Source organism: Pinus tabuliformis, chromosome Q, assembly GCF_031772625.1.
Source record: "Pinus tabuliformis cultivar Carrire ecotype Pingquan chromosome Q, CPIR1, whole genome shotgun sequence".
Lineage (NCBI taxonomy): Eukaryota > Viridiplantae > Streptophyta > Pinopsida > Pinales > Pinaceae > Pinus > Pinus tabuliformis.
The window spans coordinates 955,729,352-955,751,054 of record NC_142296.1 but is presented as its reverse complement, the minus strand read 5'-3'; positions in this window follow the sequence as shown (position 1 = coordinate 955,751,054).

Here is a 21,703-nt window from a genome sequence, read left to right as displayed (position 1 = left end):
AAATAATATGGGCCTAATTTCTCAAGGAATGGTGCAAGGAAATAGGAGCTCAAGAAGAGGCAGAAATTGACTAAGTCTTGTTCAAATCTTCTCAGTGAGAAGAGAGATAGGTTATGCACTTGCAGGTTGTGCTTAATCGAGCAAAGTAATTGTAATACATCTCTATTCATCATATTAATGCAAGAAGGCATTGGGGTTTTTAGTATATTGTTTTCCCCTAGGAAAAATACTATTTTCATGTGTGTGATTTCTTATTGCATGTCTAAAAGCTTTGTTCTAAATTGTGAATTAATGTCTATAGAGCAGTAGAGAAGGTTTGTGTCTTGTGATTTTGATTAAAACTTCGTGAGCAATTGCAAAACTACATCATAATTTCTACAATTTATTTTGGGTCTTTTGGTTACTCTTCCTCGAGGACTTCCAAGTTGTTGGACAATTCGAGTGATCTGGGGGAAGGTGGAATCCTTCATCATTTGAGGTCCTGATTAGTCATCTTGGGGTTTGGGGGTCCCCCTGGGGGTTTGGGTCCAATCCAGATGCTAAATTCCTCTGGTAAAGGTAGGGGAGAAAATTCAATATTTCATTATTCAAAGCCAAAGATCATGTGGACATGGCAGTAGGACGTCAAAAATATATTGATGGGGAACTTAGAGCAATGAAACCCTTCAGGAGGTTCCTATATGAAGAATCTATCTTTTAACTATTATGGGTTAGTCAATAACCCCAAAATATTGGAGTTAAAAAGACTTTTTCTTGTTGAGCATCTTGATGGTATTTTCCTTCAAGAAACTCTAGGGGAGGGAGGTTTTGTTATTAAATTTTTGGAATCCTCTTTTTCCTCTTGTCTTTTTATCACTATTGCTATTTACAAATGGTCTGAGGGACTAGCTCTTGGTTTGGATGTTTGAAATATCTAGGCTCAAAACATTTTTCTTATCTTCTCAGGGTTGGGAATGATGGGATTTTCATTGGAGATGGGTCAAAATTTTACTTCATGAAAATAGAGTTTCTTTTTGGAACACTCTATTTGAGAATTCCTTTATGAGGTCAGAGAATATGATTTTGTGTGGTGACCTAAATTTTTCATTGGGTGTCGTCGAATCTTGGGGAACTCATGTAAGAGAAAACCCTCTCACTGAATTCTTCTTACACATGCATTCGAGTTTCCATTTACTTGACATGGGCCTGGTGTGCCTAAATCCCACTTGGAGGTATCAGAGGGTGGGGGATCATGACCTCATGGCTAAGGAGACTAGATCATTTCCTGGAGTTTGATTCTATTATCACTAGGTTGAAGGTTGACACAACCCAACCCTTTCCAGCCCAGTGGTAATAGATTCTTTGATTCAAAATTTTCCTCTTCTTAGGCAATGGGTTGGTTCAGGTGCCATTTCAAATCATTTTCCTATTGATTTGGAAACTAAATAGGATTCACATAAACTTTCTTGCCCCTTTTAAAATGAATGTTAGTTGGCTCAAAGACGAGTATTTCAATGTATTGATTATGGGTAATTTACGCCCATTTGATAGGAGGTTTGTGTGTTATTCCACTAGTTAATTTAAGTATAACTTAAAATATATCAAATATTTGGTCAAGGAATGGGTTGGTGTCACGTGTCGTAAGTAGGAGGAGGAGCTGCAGGTTTTGGAACAAATGATCAATTACTCCTCTGAATTAGGCACAAATCTTTTTTGGTCTCGTGACTCTTGTGAGGCTTTACATGGGCTTGTGGCTAGCAAGAATATGATTCTTACAAAAAATGAAGATTCGTGGAGACTTAAAAGTAGGGCATTATGGCTGGATAATTTGGATTAGAACATTAATTTCTTACACAGTTATGCAAATGGTAGGAAAATAAATAATAAAATTTGGGGCCTGTTGGATGAGGAGGTACATGAGGTTACAAACTTTGAGGGACTTTCTTCCATTAGTCAATCTCATATTTGTAATATATTCAAAGAGACACAAGGGGTCAATATTGTTGCGATCATTTGAGTGGCACAATTGTTTCCTCATTTTGTGGAGGATGATGAGAATAATTATATAATGGGTGTTGTCACATAAATGGAATTAAAATCATCCCTCTCTGGTTTTAAAAAAGACAAGAGTTTGGGTCCTGATGGATGGGATGTTGAATTTTTCACTTCTTTCTTTGACCTAGTTGTACAAGAGCTATTGCCTGTTGTAAAAGATTCTCGTAGTGAAAGGTGGGTTCTCCCTACTTTCAAGTCGACCTTTATTTCTCGTATTCCCAAGGTTGATAATCCGGCCACTTTCAAAGATTTTCATCCTATATCTTTGTGCAATTGTGTCTACAAGGTTATAGTCAAGGTGATTGCTCATTGTATGAACCCTATTCTCTCAAGGGTTATTTCTCAAGATCAATTTAGGTTTCTTACAGGGTGTCAAATCCATGAGGCCATTGGTGTGGCCCAAGAAGGTTTACATAGCATTAAATTATTGAATTTTAAGGGTTTTTTTTTTTTAAATCGATTTATCTAAGGCTTATGACAGTGTCAAGTCGTTCATTAGACTCCTTCTCACTCATGGGTTTGATATACTTTTCATCATTTGGATTTATGAGTTGTCTAATGACTATATCATTTGTTGTATTTATTAATGGTTCGAACTCAAATCTATTCCATGCATAATGTTGGTTATGTCAAGGTTTACCTCTATCCCCACTTATGTTTCTTCTCTTTGTTGAAGGACTTAGGCTTATGATTAAGGAAGCTTTACAAAGCAAGTATTTTCATGGCGTTGTTCTTGCTCAGTTGATCTCGATCACCTACTTACTATTTGTGTATGATATGCTTATGTTTTGTAATGGTTTTTCTTGGGATGTGAGGAAATTGTCTGAACTTCTGGCATAATTTGGGGTTGTTATGGGTATGGTGATTAATGAAAGAAAATATTCCATTGGTGTTCACAATTTGGATGAGAAGGAGATTGGTTTTATTCATTCTATCTTCCCCTTTGAAATATTAGATTTGGATGAGATATTAGATTTGGATGCATGTCTTAATTATCTAGGTTCCCATTTGGAACCTAATTCATATAAAAAAATTGATTGGTCGTGGTTGTTTGCTAAGCTATAAAAAAGACTTAATTGTTGGTGTTTTGGGTGGTCGTCTCGGGCTAGAAGACGGCTACTGGTCAAATCATTTCTTGAAGCAATACCATTCTATTGGACGTCACTAGCTTGGATCCCTAATGGAGCGTTGGATAAAGCCAAGTGGATTTGTTTTGAATTCTTATGGAAAGACACACAAGACCATTCCATCCTTCCTTGGGTTAGGTGGAATCGATTGGAAGTCCCTAAGATTCTGGGTGGTTTGGGGCTAAGAAATATATTCCTATTCTCTAAATATCTTGTTGAAAATTGCATGTGGAGGTTACTTTCCACTCATAGCCTTTGGCCTAGGTTGATTCAGCAGAAATATATTTCTCCACACTCTTTGGATGATTGGGTGAGGATTCAGAAAATACCAAGACAAAATATTTTAGTGATCTAGTGGGTAGTATTAAATTCTTTTGACTTGGTGGCCTCAGGTCTAGCTTGGAAGATTGGGGATAGGTCAAGCCTTCATCTTGGTTATGATTTGTGGCCTAGATTTGGGGTGACTCACCTTCTTCCACGAGATCTTATTGATTTGTTACGTTATCAAGGCATTACCCGCTTGGCCCAAACAAATTCTTTGACACATACTACTATTTCGTGGCAAGGTTGGTTAAATGCTTGTGATCTCAATTTTTCGGGCATATTTCAAGTGGTATGGTATTTTTTTTCTTTATTCTCTACGCTCAATTCACATTAGGTCGATTGTCTGTGAAGACGAACTATTTTGGATGTTCACTACTCATGGAATTTACATCTGAAAGTTAGGTTATCTAATTATCTAAACTGTTAATGGTCACAATGTTGATGTGGTTTGGTGATGGCTGGCTGTATGGAAGTCTAATTACCCACTAAAAACTAAATTGTTGGATTGGTGTATCATGGCACGAAATATTCCTACTTGGCATGTTATCATTAGAGGAAATTTCAGCTTAAAAATGGCCTCCTAAGGAAAATTAATAAAAATAATAGTTCAAATAATAAAATAAGAGTTATGAATTTTGGAGGGAAAAGAAGTTTTTTTTTAATTGTACTTTTGCCTTATATCCTTATAGGTTTACTCAAATTTCAAATGTATACATTTTTTGGTTGAAAAAATAAATTCCACATCCAACGAGTACCCATTATGCATACTTTTGAGAAGACCCACGTTGATAAAATTTGAAGATACATTAAAAAAGCGTGTTCAATATGTTTTTTAATGTATTTTCATTTTTTATCATTTTGAGTCTTCTCAAAAGTATGCATAATGTGTATTCATTGCATGTGGAATTAAATTACGCATCCAGTGAGTGTCTACACTCGAAATTCGAGTAAACCTATAAGGAGATAAACCAAAAATACAATTAAAAAAAAAAAATCCCTCCGAAATATTTACATGTACCCATTTTTAAATTTAAAGGATTTTGATTATTTTATATATTATAACTTGGAAATGACATGAAAATTTCATGGGCACTTTTAGGCATAAATTTCCTCTGATGGCAATGTAGATTTATTATTGATTCTTGTTGGTGTGCATTATGCAAAACAATCTGGATTCCATTGAACACCTCTTCATTTTTTTCCCTTTCACCATGTGGACCTTGGACTCATGTCTCACACTATTGGGTCCAAACTATCTTTGGGAAAGTATTACATTTGAGGACAACTAGAGACGATGGTATGAGCATCAGGAAACATGTTTTTCATGTTCTTCCCAATATACTTTATTGGGCTATTTGGCTTGCCAAAAATAAAGCTATATTCATGGATTCTTCTTCACACATTGATAAAGCTAAAACTGATGGTTTGGAAATTCAATCACATTCTCCACATTTTAGGATTTCCTTGGGTGGTCTCCCTGTTTGTATTGAATCATTAGATGTTTGTATTCCTGGGGCTAATTTGAAGGTGCTTCATAAGGGGTAAAAACCATTTGTTGTTGAATTTGTAATTATGGTCGATTTTCATAATGTACTTGTGGTCACTTTATGTAATTATATTTATCATTGTTTAATCATATTTATAAATGCTTGAGTCAAAGGAAAATTTATTTTGATTCAAAGTCCCATTATGACTTTTAAAAGATGTAAATTTGAATTTTTAAAATGAAATCTTTGGCTCCAAAAGTGACAAGTCGACTTCCCTCTAAGTCAAGTCATACTTGGCCAAAAAATGCATCCATTCACCCTAGACAGACTAATATATAATGGCAACTAGAGCTCCTCATTTGGGCAATTTTCATTCCTCTCTCAAGACATTTTTTGGGCAAGTGAGTGAAGGATGAGAAGGACAAAGAAGGACCAAGAAGAAGGCTTAATTTTCTCTCTCATATCTCTCTCTAGCAACTTTCACGTGTTAAGGAATCTCTCTTTGCAATTCATAGTTTTTGGGGAAACTATTGCAGGGACTTGAAAATTTTTGTGTTATTAGGGAAACTGTTGCAGGACCGGAATTTTGGGGCAACTGGGATTGCAGGGGTGCTGAAATTTTAGAACTACAAGGTCAAGAGCAAAGTGCAAGATCCGATTTGGGTGACTTAACTTGGAGGAGAAGACCGGGGTTGACCATAGTTCTAGGTGTGTCCCTCATTGAACAAGAATAATTTATCTATAGAAAATGTTGCTAGGTTTTTCCCCAGAGTGGGTTTTCCCAAGGTAAATCTTGTCTCTCTTTTGTTCATTTAGATCTCTATTGTTCTATTGTTCTTTATTATGAAATTTCTGAAGTATAACTGTCAAATTATATATTTGAACAAGTTAAAAGAAGATCTACATCAAAATTAATTATCCAAATTTCAGAGATATTGTGCTAACCCTAATTGAACTAGAAAATCGACATGGTATCCTAGCTTTGGTGATGAAAGGAAGGTACATTGAGATCACTTTTGCAGAAACCCTAGAGAGAGAATTTTATTAAATTCCTTCTTGTACATTGGCATCTATGGCTTCCTCCATGAAATCTTAAAATAAGCTAGAAGGAGCATCAAACTTCAGAGTGTGGAAATTCATAATAGATACTATTCTTGCCAAAAACAAAGTGTTAGATATTGTGATAGGAAATACTACTGAACCGTACGATGCAACTAGAAAAGAGAAGTTCAAGGAGGATGATATTATTGCCATGAGTCTAATATTAGATTCCATTAGAGATCATCTCATTCCCTACATTGCAAAGCACGATACCTCCAAGAAGATGTATGATGCCCTAATAAATATGTGCACTATCAAGAATGATGGTTTGTCCATGAGTTTAAAGAATGATATTTGAAATACAAAGATGACTAATGATGACATTATGGCTTCATACTTCGTGAGGATTTCACAAATTAGAGATCAAATTCAAGTTATTGGAGAATCAATTCCTAATCAAGAACTTGTGACTACAACACTCAATGGTCTCCCTAGATCATGGGATGCATTTGCAACAGGCATAAGCAGTTGGAAAGAAGCTCCTTCATTTGAGTAATTATGGACATCATGTGCTCAAGAAGAATCAATATTGATGACTAGAGACTATCAAGATGAACAAGTTCAAGCCCTTATAAATTACTTCAAGAAAAAGGGAAAGAAGAAGTTTGGACCTCATCATAAGAAGGGGTCTTCTTCCTCTAACAAGAAGAAATACTTATCAAAGATACAATGTTATGGTTATTAAAAATATGGATATTTCAAGAAATATTGCCCTAATATGGCTAACAAGAAAAGAAAAGGGAAACAACATGCTTCTGCAGTAGAATTTTAAGAAGAGGAAAATTTAAAGAAGCCCAAAGGTGAAAATTATTTCTTCTACGACTCTACTTTGACAATTTCCTTTGCAGATGATGATGACACGTGGTTGGTAGATAGTGGAGCATCAAGACACATGAATGGAGAGCATGGGAATCTTTCAAGTATGATAGAAAAGAAGTTATCTCAAAGGGTTGATTTGGGAGACAATAACAAATATGCAGTAAAAGGATTTGGAATCTAGTAGCAACATTCATCTCAGTAATGTCCTTTATGTACCAAGTTTGAAAATTAATATTGTTTATGTTTCTTGTTTAGAAGATAAAGGAGATAGGGTTTCTTTGTGGATGACAAAGTACTTATGTGGTTAAAGGGATCTAGTATATATGATGTTATGGTTATTGGGGTTTGTGATGAAAGACTGTATAGACTTGTGAGACAACCAGATCAAGCATTAGTACATGAAAAAATAGATCCAAGTGAGTTGTGGCACCAAAGGTATGGACATATTTATTTTACAGCATTGCCTGAATTAAATGAAATAGTAGTAGGGGTTCCTGAACTACAAATAAATAATGATAATGTATGTAAGGGTTGTGCTCTTGGGAAGAATATTTCCAAATAGTGACAAATATATCGAAGGACGCTTTGGATTTGATTAATTCTCATGTATGTGGTACAATGCCTATAAAAAATTTTGGTGGTTCATTGTACTATGTAACATTCATTAATGACTTCTCCTGTAAGAAATGGATATATCTCTTGAAGACAAAGGATGAAGTATTCAACAAGTTCCAGGAATTCAAAGCTGAAGTGGAGAACTTGATAGGTAAAAAGATCAAGATACTGAGATATAACCATGGAGGAAAATACACCTCAAAGGAGTTTGTTGCTTTCTGCAAGTAGGTAGGGATTAAGAGGGAGCTAATTGTGACCTTTGAAGAATTTCATCACCATTTGTCAAGGTCATAGATGCATGACTTGGATTTTTCGTTGTTCTTATGGGCTGAAGCATCACAAACAGTTGTGTGCATTCAAAATTGAAGTCCTCATAGAGTTTTGGAAGGTATGACTCTTGAAGAAGCGTTCACCAAAAGGAAGCTAGAGGTTGGGCACATGATAATATTTGGTTGTCCTATATATATTCATGTTCCTAAGGATAAAAGGAACAAACTTGAGCCTTTAAGAAAGAAATGCATATTTGTTGGATATATTTAATCTTTAAAAGCCTACAAAATATAAATTCTAGAGCAGTGCCAGATTGAGTTCGGTCGATATTCACCTTCGATGATAAAGTGACATATTGTAGGTCTAAGGAAGCCTCTGTATATTCCTTGGAAGAAGTTAAATAGGAATCCTCAATGGAAGAGCAATTGTGTTTTATAGAATGTACCCGAAAGGTCAGAAGGAACTCAAGGTCTAGGAGAACCAGTTTCAATTCCAGATATTAGGAAGAGACCAACACACTTAGATCCACATTAGAAGAGGTGGAAGGAAATGCAGCTCCTGATGGAACATATAGATAAGTCAAGAAACCTAAAATTTTCTTCAGCTATGAAACTCTCATGACAAAGCTCATTGATGAAGAACCTTCCACATATGAAGAAGCAACCAGTCGACAAGTGTGGAAGGAAGCAATGAAACCAATCATGAAGAATGATGTTTGGGAAATTGTACCAAGGCCTAAAGGGAAGTTCGTGGTGACTTCCAAGTGGATCTACAAGATAAAACATGTTGTATATGGTAATATTGAAAAATACAAGGTGAGGTTCGTGGCTAGAGGATTCTCCAAGAAAGAGGGAGAAGACTATGATGAGACTTTTGCTCTAGTTTCCGGGTACACCTCCATTAGACCCATCATTTATATTGTTGCTATGTTGGGATGGAATTTGCACCAGATGGATGTGAAGGTTGATTTCCTCAATGGCGTGATTGAGGAAGAGATGTACATAGAGAAACGTCAAGGATTTGAGGTATATGAAAATGAGTCTCATGTTTGCAGGTTGAAGAAGGCCTTGTATGGAATCAAGCAAGCTCAAAGAGCTTGGTATGATTGTATAGACAATTATCTAATGAGACTAGGATTTACCAAAAGCAAAGTTGATTCAAACCTTTATTTTAAGGTTGTGAATAATGCACCTGTAATCTTACTATTATATCTAGATGTCTTGTTTCTGACAAGTGTCAAGACTATTATCTTTCAGTGCAAGAAGTAGTTGGATTCTAAGTTCTAAATGAAGGATATTAGGTTGATGCACTATTACTTGGGATTAGAAGTATGGAAAAAACCTGGTGAAGCCTCCCTTGGTCAGGGAAAGTATGTGCTAGAGATCCTTCAGAGATTCAGTATGATGGATTGCAAATCCATGGCAACTCCCATGGTGACTAACTTGAAGAAGATGAGAGGATCTGACTCCATATTGGTAGATCCATATATGTACTGGCATCTGATTGGTATTCTGATGTGTTTGGTTAACACCAGGTTGGACATTTGCTTTTTTGTGAATAGTTTGAGCCAGGTCCAAGCAGAACCAAGACATGAGCATTAGATTGTAACAATGCACATCTTGAGATATTTGCATGGTACAGTGAAATATGGCTTGAGTTATGCTACAAATAAGGATGTATAACTTCAAGGATATACAGATGTTGATTGGGTAGGAAGTATTGAAGACATGAAGACTACCTCAAGAGTATGCTTGAAAGTTGGGATCCGTTAAGATATTGTTGATAAGCAAGAATTAGAGGTAGACTGAATTCACCACTGGTGAAGTGGAGTACATCACAGCCAATGAGGCCTATACCAAAGCAGTACAGATTTAGAAGTTGTTTACAGGATTGTTTGGCCAAGACTTGGAAATGGTGATACACTATGATAATCAAAGTTGTGTGAACCTTTCAGAGAATCTCGTGTTCCATGAAAGGTCGAAGAATATTGAGATAAAGTACCAGTACATATGTGACATGGTATAAAGGAGAGTAATAAGGCTTGAGTACATCTCCACCAATGAGAAGAAAGTTGATATTCTAACGAAGTCATTGCCAAGTGATAAGTTCGTGTACTTTAGAGACAAGTTAGGGCTTGTGGAGATCACCCCTCTCATTGAGAGGGAGTGTTGATTTGTCTATGACATGGATGAAAATTCTATCAAAGGGGAGAGTGGGTTCAAGAGACCTAGAGGGATCAACAAACAATGTCGAGTGAGTGTCTCTTGGAGGAGGACCCTAGTCACACACCGAAAATGGTGGAGTGAAGTCCTGGACCCTGATCACACACAAGGAATGGTTGAGCAAGGTCCTTCAGCATCTAAACCCTAATCACACATAGAAAGGGTGGAGTAAGGTCTTGGACCCTGACCACACACTAGGAATGTGGAATGAAGTCCTTCAGGACCTAGACTCTAATCACACACTTGAAATGTGGAGTGAGGTCTTTTACCCTGATCACACACTGGGTAGGGTGGAGTGAGGTATAGTTTGGAATCGACACCCAATCACCAACCAAGAAGGGGTTGAGTGAGGTATTGGCCCAGAGCACTCACTAGGAAGGGTGAGTGAGTGTTTTCTAGTTGAGGTTATCATCATTTTGGCCTAGGTGGTGGCCATGGGATTCAAGGATCGACCACTTTGGAGAGTAACTCTTGATATGTTGATGGCATTTCCATGGGTTTGGTGTCACCCCAGATATGTCTACTAGTGGATGATGTTGATAGATGATGATTTTGGTAATAATGGATAACCCTTTCTCTAGAGAAATTTGCTCAAACTGAGAAAACTTATGATAGTGATTATGAATACCTCCCTAGTCAAGAGGGGGTGTTGAATTTGTAAATATGGTATGTCTTCGTAATATAATTATGGTCACTTGATGTAGTTATATTTAGCATTGTAAAGCATATTTGTAAATGCTTGAGTCAAAGGAAAATTTATTTTGATTCAAAGTCCCATTGTGACTTATAAAAGATGTAAATTTGAATTTTTAAAATGAAATTTTTGGCTCCAAAAGTGACAAGTTGACTTCCCTCCAATTCAAGTCGGCCCTGGCCAAGAGACACGTCCATTCACCCTAGGCAGACTACTATATTGTATGCCTCTCTCAAGAAAATTTTGGGGAAAGTGGGTGAAGGACAAGAAGTTCAAAGAAGAACGAAGAAGAAGGTTGAATTTTCTCTCTCCTATCTCTATAGCAACTCGCATGTGTGAAGGAATTTCTCTCTGTGATTCACAGTTTCTAGGGAAACTATTGTAAGGGGGCAATTTTTTTGGATTACTACGGCATCTGCTGCAGGGCCAAAATTATGGGGCAACTGGTATTACGAGAGGGTTGAAATTCTAGAAGTACGAAATAAAGAGAAAAGTGCAGAATCAAATTTGGGTGACTTAACTTAGATAGAAGACTAGGTTTGACCATAGGTCTATGTGTGTCTCATTGAACAAGAAGAATTTCTCTATTGAAAAGGTTGTTGGGTTTTTCCCTGTTGTGTATTTCCCAGGGTAATCTTGTCTCTCTTTTTTTTATTATGATATCTATTGTTCTACTTTTATTTATCATTGAATTTCTGAAGTATAATTGTTGAATGATATATTGGAACAAGTTAAAAGAAGATCTAAATCAAAAGTATTTATCAGAATTTCAAAAATATTGTGCTAACACTAATTGCACTAGAAAATCAACATTTGCAAGGGTTTATTTGTGCTTTATTTATCAGAAAATCATTTCTTCCATGTCAAAATGGGTTTGGGCATGGGTACAAATAACTAGATTGAGGTTAATGCTTACAAATCACTAATTTTCTTTGTTGTTGAAAAAGTATGTATAAAACTACAATGCTTCGATGATTCATTATTATTTATCAACTAGGTTAACATGGTTCAATATTGAAAAAGCCATTGAATTGGTAGAATTTGGAAATTGGAAAACTGAAGGAAAATGGCTCACAACGACGAAGATTAGGGTTCTTTTGCTCATTATTTCTTGTCATGGTGTCGCTAGAGGGTGCTTTGTCAATTCTTCTCCCCTAACACTCTATCAATGGAATCGTGATGGGATAGAGGGATTCCTCGTGGCTATATTCAAACTCCTTTTGATGTGGATGGTTGCAAAGGAATATGTGTTCTCAATATCTCCTCATAGATTATCCTCTACAAGCGACTACGGACATTCCTTTAGATGGTACTGTGTTTTTTCCAAAAACATTGTCTTTACAATGTTTGTGGAACATTTGTCTCTCAAGCCTTCCCTGAAGGCCTCCAACATGGTTTCCCCTAAAAAATGGCCCATTTTGAGACATATATGCCTCAGTTAGCAACCAAGTAGTACACCCTCTTTTCATATTTTCATCAAAATCTTCAATGGGAAATCCAAACTTATTTGGGTCAATAACTCCTCTGTATTTTCTATAAAACAATCTATTGAATCAATTTGGGGCATATCATCTTGTTATAAATTCCTACAATTTACTGGGAAGGTTTTAACAAAATCATCCAAGTTGGAAGACTATAACATCACAAAAGGCTTCCATTATTCTGAACACTAGACTTCAAGGAGGAGCTCTTGGTACAAAATCTACTAATGGGTTTCCTATCTCTTGTAAAGAATCTACTCAAAGAAAGGCAGCAACCCCTGCAGAATAGTCCCAAAATATTATGGGCCCATATATAGTTGAACAAATGGAAAAAGTTCCTTCTATGGAAATAAAACTTCCTAAGGTTAACTCCATGTTCGAGATTATACAAATAAAAGTATTCATATGCATATTTAATGGCTAAGCACTCATTCAATGGATAGTCTCACCTAGACTCCAGAATTTGAAATTTTTTTATGTTCAAAAGGATTTTTCATAGTTCAGTTTTGTAACACCCCACCCCACATTTACCCTCTTTTACAAGCTCTCCAGGGTAAACATGAGCTGAGAGTTACTATGACATGACTTGACATCCAAGTTCTAGTTATCGAAGTTGGTTCTACTAACCAAAAACTTATTGATACCTCTAAGGGACACCTAATCACCCAAATGTCAGACAACATCCATTAGTGATGTAAAACTGAGCTATAACATTTTTTTTACCTTACCTCGTAGCCCAGCCGCATGCATGCCAAGATATGCATGCAGCCATAAGTCCCCATCTACACACACAGGCCCTCCTCCCTGCGGTTGTAGCCAAAATTTCCCAGTTCAAAGGGTGTGGCTAGAAACCCTAATTTGAATTTTTAGGACCAGTTCCAAGCCATCTACCTAGAACTACCCATAATTCTCGATAATCAACTTAATCACCTACAAGTATAATTATCCATTGTTCTTGACTCAATTTATGCTCAAAATTATCAAATAAATGAAAATCATTTAGACAAACACTTTGTGTTCAAGGTACCTGTAGGTCAGAAATGCATATTTTCATCAGAGAAACACCAAGAAGACTTGATGCCCTCTCTTACTAGCTGCAACAACATACATTATCCTATGCATTCAAATCAAGTAGTCAATAACTCATTAAACCATGGAATGGATTCATAACAAGAGAAAATCATAAAATAGGAAATATACATTGCATATAACTAGCACTTAACCATAATAGAACCATGACAAACTAGTCATGAAATCATACATAAAATTAGAACTTGTGCTCATTATTCTCAAAAATAATCAATACATAATAACATGAAAATTCCAACCAATTCAGGGACTTCCACATACCACCCAACCATAGATTGAGCTTAACCAAATCTCTCTTTCAGTCAATCACCCTTATGCCATATTCCAAGCATGAACATGGTATATCATGGGATAAACCAAAATAAAACCCACCAGGGAATCCAGGTGTTAAACCACCTCAACCCTCAACCACAGTGATTTCACCTAAACTGGTCTGGAAATAACCAAACCAACATAAGCTTGGTGCCTCAAAATTTCCTCACCATACCTAAAATAATTTTTCCTATCTCCACCCACCTGTCAAGGGATTCCCAGAGAAAACCATCTCCACCCCCAACCCTTGGGATTTTCCTGAGACTGCATCTCTAGGATCTGAAATCTTCTCGCAACCTAAAGCTCAACCAATAATGAATCCCATCACACCATGTTTATATACGAAATGGAAAGGCAATGATAAAACCACTGCCAATCTAGGCAAACCCCATGCCAATGACAACAACATAACCAAATAACTAAATGCATGTACCATGCATTGAAACATCATTAAGGAAATCACGCATACAACCTATTACCTGCAAAATCTTCCTATTTTTGTTGCTCTTCCAATGTTCCCCTTGCGCTCTCTTGATTTCGTTTGCTCGTACTTTGCTTGCTTGTTCTCTGTCCTCTTCTCTTCCTTGATAAAAAGGTCATCCAAAAATTGTTAAAAGTTTTCAATTGTTTCACAGTGGTCTTTTAATCAATGATATATCATGCCTCTTCCTTTCTTTTTCATTTTTCTTTCAGTTTCCTGTATTTTCTCTCTAATTTCCCTTGCATGCATATTGTTGTCCCTTCATCTTCATTTTCTTCTATTTTCCTTTATTCCTTTAATTAATTTCCATTTATTTCCTTTGTCCTTTGCCAATTCCAATATCAATTTCCATAGCCATTAATTAACCACAGGTGATTCCCACTTTAATGTTTTTCCCGCCATTCTTCTTGGAATATGTGTCCCATGACCTTAGTCTTATTTTTTCCTTTATAATGTCCTTCCATTTACATGCAAAATCAACCCGCGGTTGTTACAAGCCCCTCCCCCTTGGGGGAACACCATCTTTGGTGTTCCATGATACTTATGACTAGAAAACTGCTGAAAACAAAACATACTACTTATGAAGCCTTATAACACAGCTCAATCTGGTATTTACTATATATATATATATATATATATATATATATATATATATATATATATATATATATATATATATATATATATATATATATATATATATATATATATATATATATATATATAGATATAGATATATATATATATATATATATATATATATATATATATATATATATATATATATATATATGCCAAAACTCATTTGCTTCAACCAGTAAATAAAGAGGATATAATTCCCGCATCTAATCATCCATCTCCCATGTAGCTTCATCGGGCCCAAAGTGATTCCATTGCACTTAACTTGCTCTATTGCTCGGTTTTGAAGCATGAGTTTTTCCGTTGCAGTATGCATTGTGGCTTTGGTTGGAACTCTCCTTCTGGTTTCACCTACAATACAGACCAATCGATCACGTGATCAGAATCCTGTACATATCTCTTAAGCAATGAAACATGGAAAACATCATGGACTTTCATCCTTGGCGGCAAAGCAAGTTTGCAGGTGACTTGTCCAATCCTCTCAAGGATCTCAAAATGCCCACAATACTAAGGTGCCAGCTTTCCACGTGACCTAATCCTCAAGGAGCTCATCTTGGGCTTGATGCATAAGTACACATGCTCCCCAACCTAAAACTCCTTGAATGCTTTATTTTGATCCGCACAAATATTGTGTTTGTCTTGTCTTTCCTTTGAATTCCTTTTAATAACCTACATTTCTTGCTCCATATCTGCTAACATATTCGGTCCAATCAACACCCTTTTCACTAGATCACTCCATTTGGTAGGAGTATTACAACTTTGCCCGCTAAGAGCCTCAAACTCATCTTCAATGGTTCTTAATACCCATTATTATAAGAAAAAACCATTGGTGGAAGATACTCCTCCCACTTCCTTTGTTGATAGATGACATACATCCTAACTATCTTCAAGAATCTTGTTAACCTTGTTTGTTTGTCCATCTATCTTCAGATGATAAGTTGTGCGGAAGGCTAACTTTGTCCCCAAGCTAGCAAAAAAATCCTTCCAAAACCTATAATTGAACTTGGCATCTCTGTATGATATAATCTTCTCGGGAACTCCATGCAAACTCATTATCTCCCTGATGAATATTTGAGTATGTCACTCGCTGAATTAGTAGACTTCACTGCAATGAAGTGAGTTACCTTTCTTATTCGGTCAACCACAACTATGATTGAGTCATGTTTTCTTGGTTTCCTAGAAAAAATTGTAATGAAGTCCATGGAAATGACCTCCCATTTCCACTCTGGAATCAGAATAGGATGCAACAAACTAGTTGGATGTTTGCATTAAGATTTTACCTTTTGACATTCCAAACACTTAGCAACAAAATCATCCAACTATTTCTTAAAATTCATCCACTAGTAGAACTTCTTAACAATTTTCAAATTCTTATGGTATCTTAGGTGGCCTGAATATGGCTTGACACGAAACTCTCTCAAAATATGTAGAAATTCCCATTGTAGATCACCTGATAATGCAATACACTAAAGCAAAATACCTGATCTACTTCTACAAACAATCATATGGAAGCTTAATCAAATTGAGCAAGATCAATTGAACACATATAACTGATAAGAAGAAATCAATCACACATAACACAGAAGAAATAACCTGGGGAAAGCCTCAGTCTCAAACCCCAACTCTGTATTATCATACAAGTGGAAATATAGTCTGGATTACAAAAAGAATCAACTCACAAGCTATCCTGCTCTCTCTGCAATCCCTCTACTACTCATAGACAGTCAAATGCCTCTCTTAAACCTTATCCTCTGCCCTCCAAGCCTCCTATTTCTTTGAGCAACTTTTTTTGGGGTCCAGTGAAGCCACATGTGTGAATTGGCCTCTTCACACACTCACTAACCTCCGATCTAACTACGCAATCCTGAAGGAGATAAATCCTTCTCCATGGATGATTTTCCTTTTAGGGAAAATCTATCCAACTGATAGTACATTGTCCCTCCTCTGATCTCAACTGGGTCTCTATCTGAACTGACATGCATGAGTTATTCATGAGAGAATATTCAGTTATCTGAAGAACAACAGTTACATGCATGCAAGCATTAACTAACTAAACTCACATTAATTTAAACAAATTATTTAAATCAATATAACTGGACTTGACTTAGTTAACTGAGCCAACTAATTAGAACTCATCCTTATCTCTTTAACTGATGGATAAATTCCTCAATTAATAGAGAAACTGTTGCATGTCCTCACATAGACTTCATGTTTGATTTTTCACAACTAATTAACTCATGATGAATTAATTAATATATTTTCAAACATCTATTAAGTTTAAATTCGAATTTTACTTCACTATTTTAGTTTAGGAACTAACTAAAATAGGAATCCATCCTGAACTGCTAAAAATAGTAATGTTATTTTTAGCACTTCCATTTTTCATTCCCTGTTGCTCAATCCAGCACTGGTACCCAAACTGCTATTTATACCAGTGCTATTTTTAGCACTTCTATTTTTAGCATTTCTTGTTGCTATTTTCAACACTCCCTTCCAACAAGAAAGGCATTCAACTAGAACCCAATCCTATACCTTTAGAATGTTTTGCATGCAACACTTCTACCAAGTGTGGTTGCTCCAACAACTCTAGAAACAAAAAAAAAACTCCCAACTGACCTCTCTGTTTGGCTATAAACATACTCTGACGTTGAAGCTCTACCTGTTGTTGACAAGTGCTCCCTCTCTGACCTATGAGTTGTTGCAACACTCCATGCATCTCACACTGTTGCACACCTCTCTGTGCCATCCTACACTAGCGCAACACTCCTGTGTCTCTCGCATTGTTGTAGCATGCTAGCTCTACACAGCCCTAGGACTCCTACACTGTAGCTTTCTCTTCCACTCCATCCGCATCTGTCTCTACCCAATCGGTCAGTCCTACTACTCCTCGTCGGGGCTCTGGTAGTGTTATCAGTAAATCTAGTGTCCATTCGGAGCTGCTAGTCCCACTAAGACTAGTAGCTATCTTAGAAACAAACAAACTAAAACTACTTTCGCTTTCCTTTATGAGAATTAGATAAGAGGGGAACAAAGGACACCAACCTCAGCCTTGTGCTTGGTTTCTCTCCCTTCTGACAGATCCTTGCCGATTTTCCTTTGTCTACCTAGCTTCAAAGAGCACCTGTGGAATCAATGCAGCATAATACTATCGAAGAACAGAGATCTACAATCATAGACAATATAGGACCATATATATATTGACCACACAAATGCATATATCATCAAACATACAAGAATGTGGAGGAAAACTTGAATAGCTTTATTAATATCAAGAATAGCAAAGAGGATTACAACCAATTGTTCTGACCCAGCGTCATCCTCCTAGAATGAAAGCCCTTCTTCACCTCATGAAAAGCTTAGATAACCCAACACTATGATATTCCACCAAGAAACCAACAACACTTCCTTGCAAAATACAAAATTCCAGCCTCTGGATCTCTGGGATGAGGGATCCATATATAGATGATTGCAAGGGGGTGAGTTAGCTTCTGGGATTTTGATTAGTGTCCTCTCTCTGATAGTTATTTATTCCACTTGGAGATTGATGATCTCTTACTCATCCCTGGGTGAATTCAGAGAGGCAAGTGTCACAGGAGAAGTTTCTGGAAGATTCCATGACGATCCACCTTGCAAACTGTCTCTGCCATTTTTCTACTCTCACCCATCGCACCCTACAGAAGGGCTTTCCAGTATGCATCGCACCTTTTACACTGAGCAGGTGGGATGCATTGCACCATCTACACTGAGCAGTCTGTATGGTCCAGCTTTGACCAGTTCTGAGCAGTTTTCTGTGGAGAACTTCTGGGAGATGATGTAATCAGCTGACCTTGTTCCTTTAGGGGGTGAAGCAACACTTTTAGGGACTTAGGAGCCCTTGGATTATGGACATGTATGATTGGGGTTGCATTGCCCGAAAATGTCTATAACAGTTGCCCCCTAAAGCATGAGGTCGTTAATCTTTTGATGTAAGGTGAAATTCTTTATCATGAGGATCCGAAGTTTTTTCGAGCTGGAAGGCAACCTGTAATAAGATACAATACAATACATTATCTTCATAATATTTTTCATGATCTAGCTGAGGCGAGCATTCCCATGCTCAGCTTTATAAATTCATTTTCATGTACATAAGACAAACAACCGTCTGTGTGGCAGACTAATGATTCTGATAGAGTCATCATCCTTTGATTCGGATGATCATCTGTGCAACAACAATGTACATTTGATGTCTTTATTTTCCTGAATATATCGCAGCCCGGATGGATGAAACTAGATCCGAGGTCTTCAAACTCGTCCAATCTTCACTCAGAGTACAAGTCGATCCATGTGAAAGATGCTCTGGAGTCGAACATGGAAAGACATCCCCTGATTACCAGCCAATGATGTGAGTTGTTAACAGGCGCGAGAGGAATCACCGATAATGATGATGACCCTCAAGGTACTACAGTACAATTCGCGTGGTGTGAAAAAGGGACTTGGTCTCAAACACCACGCAAAATCTTTCGGTCGAAGGCCATTGATGTAAACATGTCGCCGAAAGTAAGAAACTTGCCATTGAGGCATGCAAGCTTCAAAGTACTGAAAGGGTTGTTCCTAAGTCGACTTCTTGGATAATGAGTTGATGTCGACAAGAAGCGACCCATCGTAGGAGGGCCTTAATGAATCCCACATCTACGACATGGAATAGAGTAAATGACTTTGGAGGTGAAAACGATCTGATGATACAGGGTTCAGGGTGGCGGTCATGAAAGAATGGAGCGTGAATGTATTGCAGCGGATGAGACACAGTTGAATTCTTTGAGAGAATTTTCTTGAACATACCAGTGACACTGACATGGATTGGTAGCGTTAACCCCAAATATGGATGGTGTGATGGACCAATGGTGATATGACCGGTGAATGGAATAGCCCAACCCGACTCGGACGTGGAGTGAAAGTGTCATGTTCAAGAGCGACTTGCTACCAATAAAGTTTCTTTAAGTTTTCTTCCCAATTTTTCCCGAGTCATTGCTAACCAGTACCTCTTTATTTTTGTCAAGCTTGAGGAGGATAACATATGCTTGTTCTATAATTTTCCCTTCAGGCAAACACGTCGTTATGTTTTAACGAGCTTAGCGACAGTGAAACTCGTTCTTGTCTATATGGACAAGTTTGTTGCTATTGGTTTTAACGAGTTTAACGACAAAGATAGCTCGGTCCTTTTCAATTTTAGAGAGTCTGAAAGGGACGTAAAGGAAACTCCAATAATCCTTTTTCGTCATATAATCCTTTAAGTCTGAAAAAAAAGTATAAAATAATACAAAAAGGATGAATTTTCAGTAATTTTAACGAGCCGAACAAACAAGCACTCGATCTTTTTGTGTAATAATCCCTCAGGTCCAAAAAGATTAAAATCTATAGGAGGGATAGCACTCCTGGTAGCTTTAATGAGCTGGAGAGGCCAATTGCTCGGCAATCTTTTCATATTTTACGATTCAGGTGAAAAGAGCTTAAAGGAGACTCGTCTTTTGAGGAACGAGTGATAATTTCAGGTAGCAGCTGATTCCAGGTAAGGTTTGGAATTTTCCAATCACGGCAGTGTCACAAGGATGGCTAACAGGATCACTCTTCGTAGCTATTCCTCAAAAGGGGTAAACAATCAAATGGAGGTGAATGATCGGCTAAAACAGAGTGGAGGTGATGGTAAGAACACGACCAGGGCTCAAAAGCTGATGATAATGCATTCACAATGGCTATTTACTGGGGATTGGTTCTTTTTTTAATGAGCTTAAACTCTGGGGAATGTTTGCTCATTGCTAAGGTTTAATTTTTAATGAGCTTGAACTTTGCATAAAAACTGCTCATGCCAATCGTATAATAAGGATGTCTCATCCATAGGTTCAATTTTTAGGGAGCTTGCACCATTCAAAACTTTGCTCCAGATCCTTTCATTATGCAGGCTAGGAACGACCAATCCTATGAGTCTAAAGGGTTGAGAAACTAAAAACTAAGAAAATAAATGGTCGCTCTTTACTTTCAGGAAAAAAGGTTTGCATGCCCCCAGGTATAGCAAAGTAGAGTTTCCAGGTTACCATATGAAAGCTCTCGCATTTGCAAGATCGCTCCATCCGCGTTGCAAACAAAACACTTCCTTGGCGATGTCTACCGAAATAGACAAAGGTGAGTGGCGCGGTTGCCTCCACTCACATAACTTTGACAAGGGAATCTTATTCCAGTCTAATCCCATTTTCCTAAACAGACAGGTGTGTCAGACTAGTCAGATATCCTCCGCGAAAACCTACCCTATACCAAAGGTTTTCCTGCCGAAACAGACTAGGGTGCATGCCCCCTGGATTTCAATCATGTCCCCTCGAATCACTCGCGCTCTTCAGGTGGACGGACCGGAGATTGATGAGACATTCCTTGCATGAAAAGACCATTTAGGGATGGCATTTGACTACTAGCTATGTGTGAGTCGGGGAATGAAAGCTGGTCTACGAGCTGGACCACTCGGCCTTCATGCGGAAAACACATTACTCTAAAGAGTGAGGAGACAATGGCTCCCATGCTATAAATATAGTCGCGCCCAAGGAGTAGATTATAATCTAGAGGTCCTTGGACTACCACTACGTTCATATAAACGGTTTTCCTTCTTGAAAACATTACGGGTACATTGGGAAGGATCCCTAACAGTCGACTGGTTCCTTTGTCGAAGCCTGTCAGATTTCTCATCTCAGGCAGAAGCGGTGGTGAACCAAGCGCTTTCCAAGCAGTTGAGGAAAGGATACTCATAGAAGCCCCTTCATCTATGATGGTACTGACCATGACCATTTTGTAAGCTTGTACAATGATTCAGAATGGTACACTAGCCGGTAAACAAGGTCCGCCTATTAGATTCCAATCGAAGGAAACGACTAGGTTGCTTGGAGGTGGGACCGAATAGACGGTCGGATATGACTCTGACGAACTTCCTTCCTGCGGTAAAGGAACGAGTAGAATTCCCCCATGTTCATCGGAGTCTGTGCTTACGAA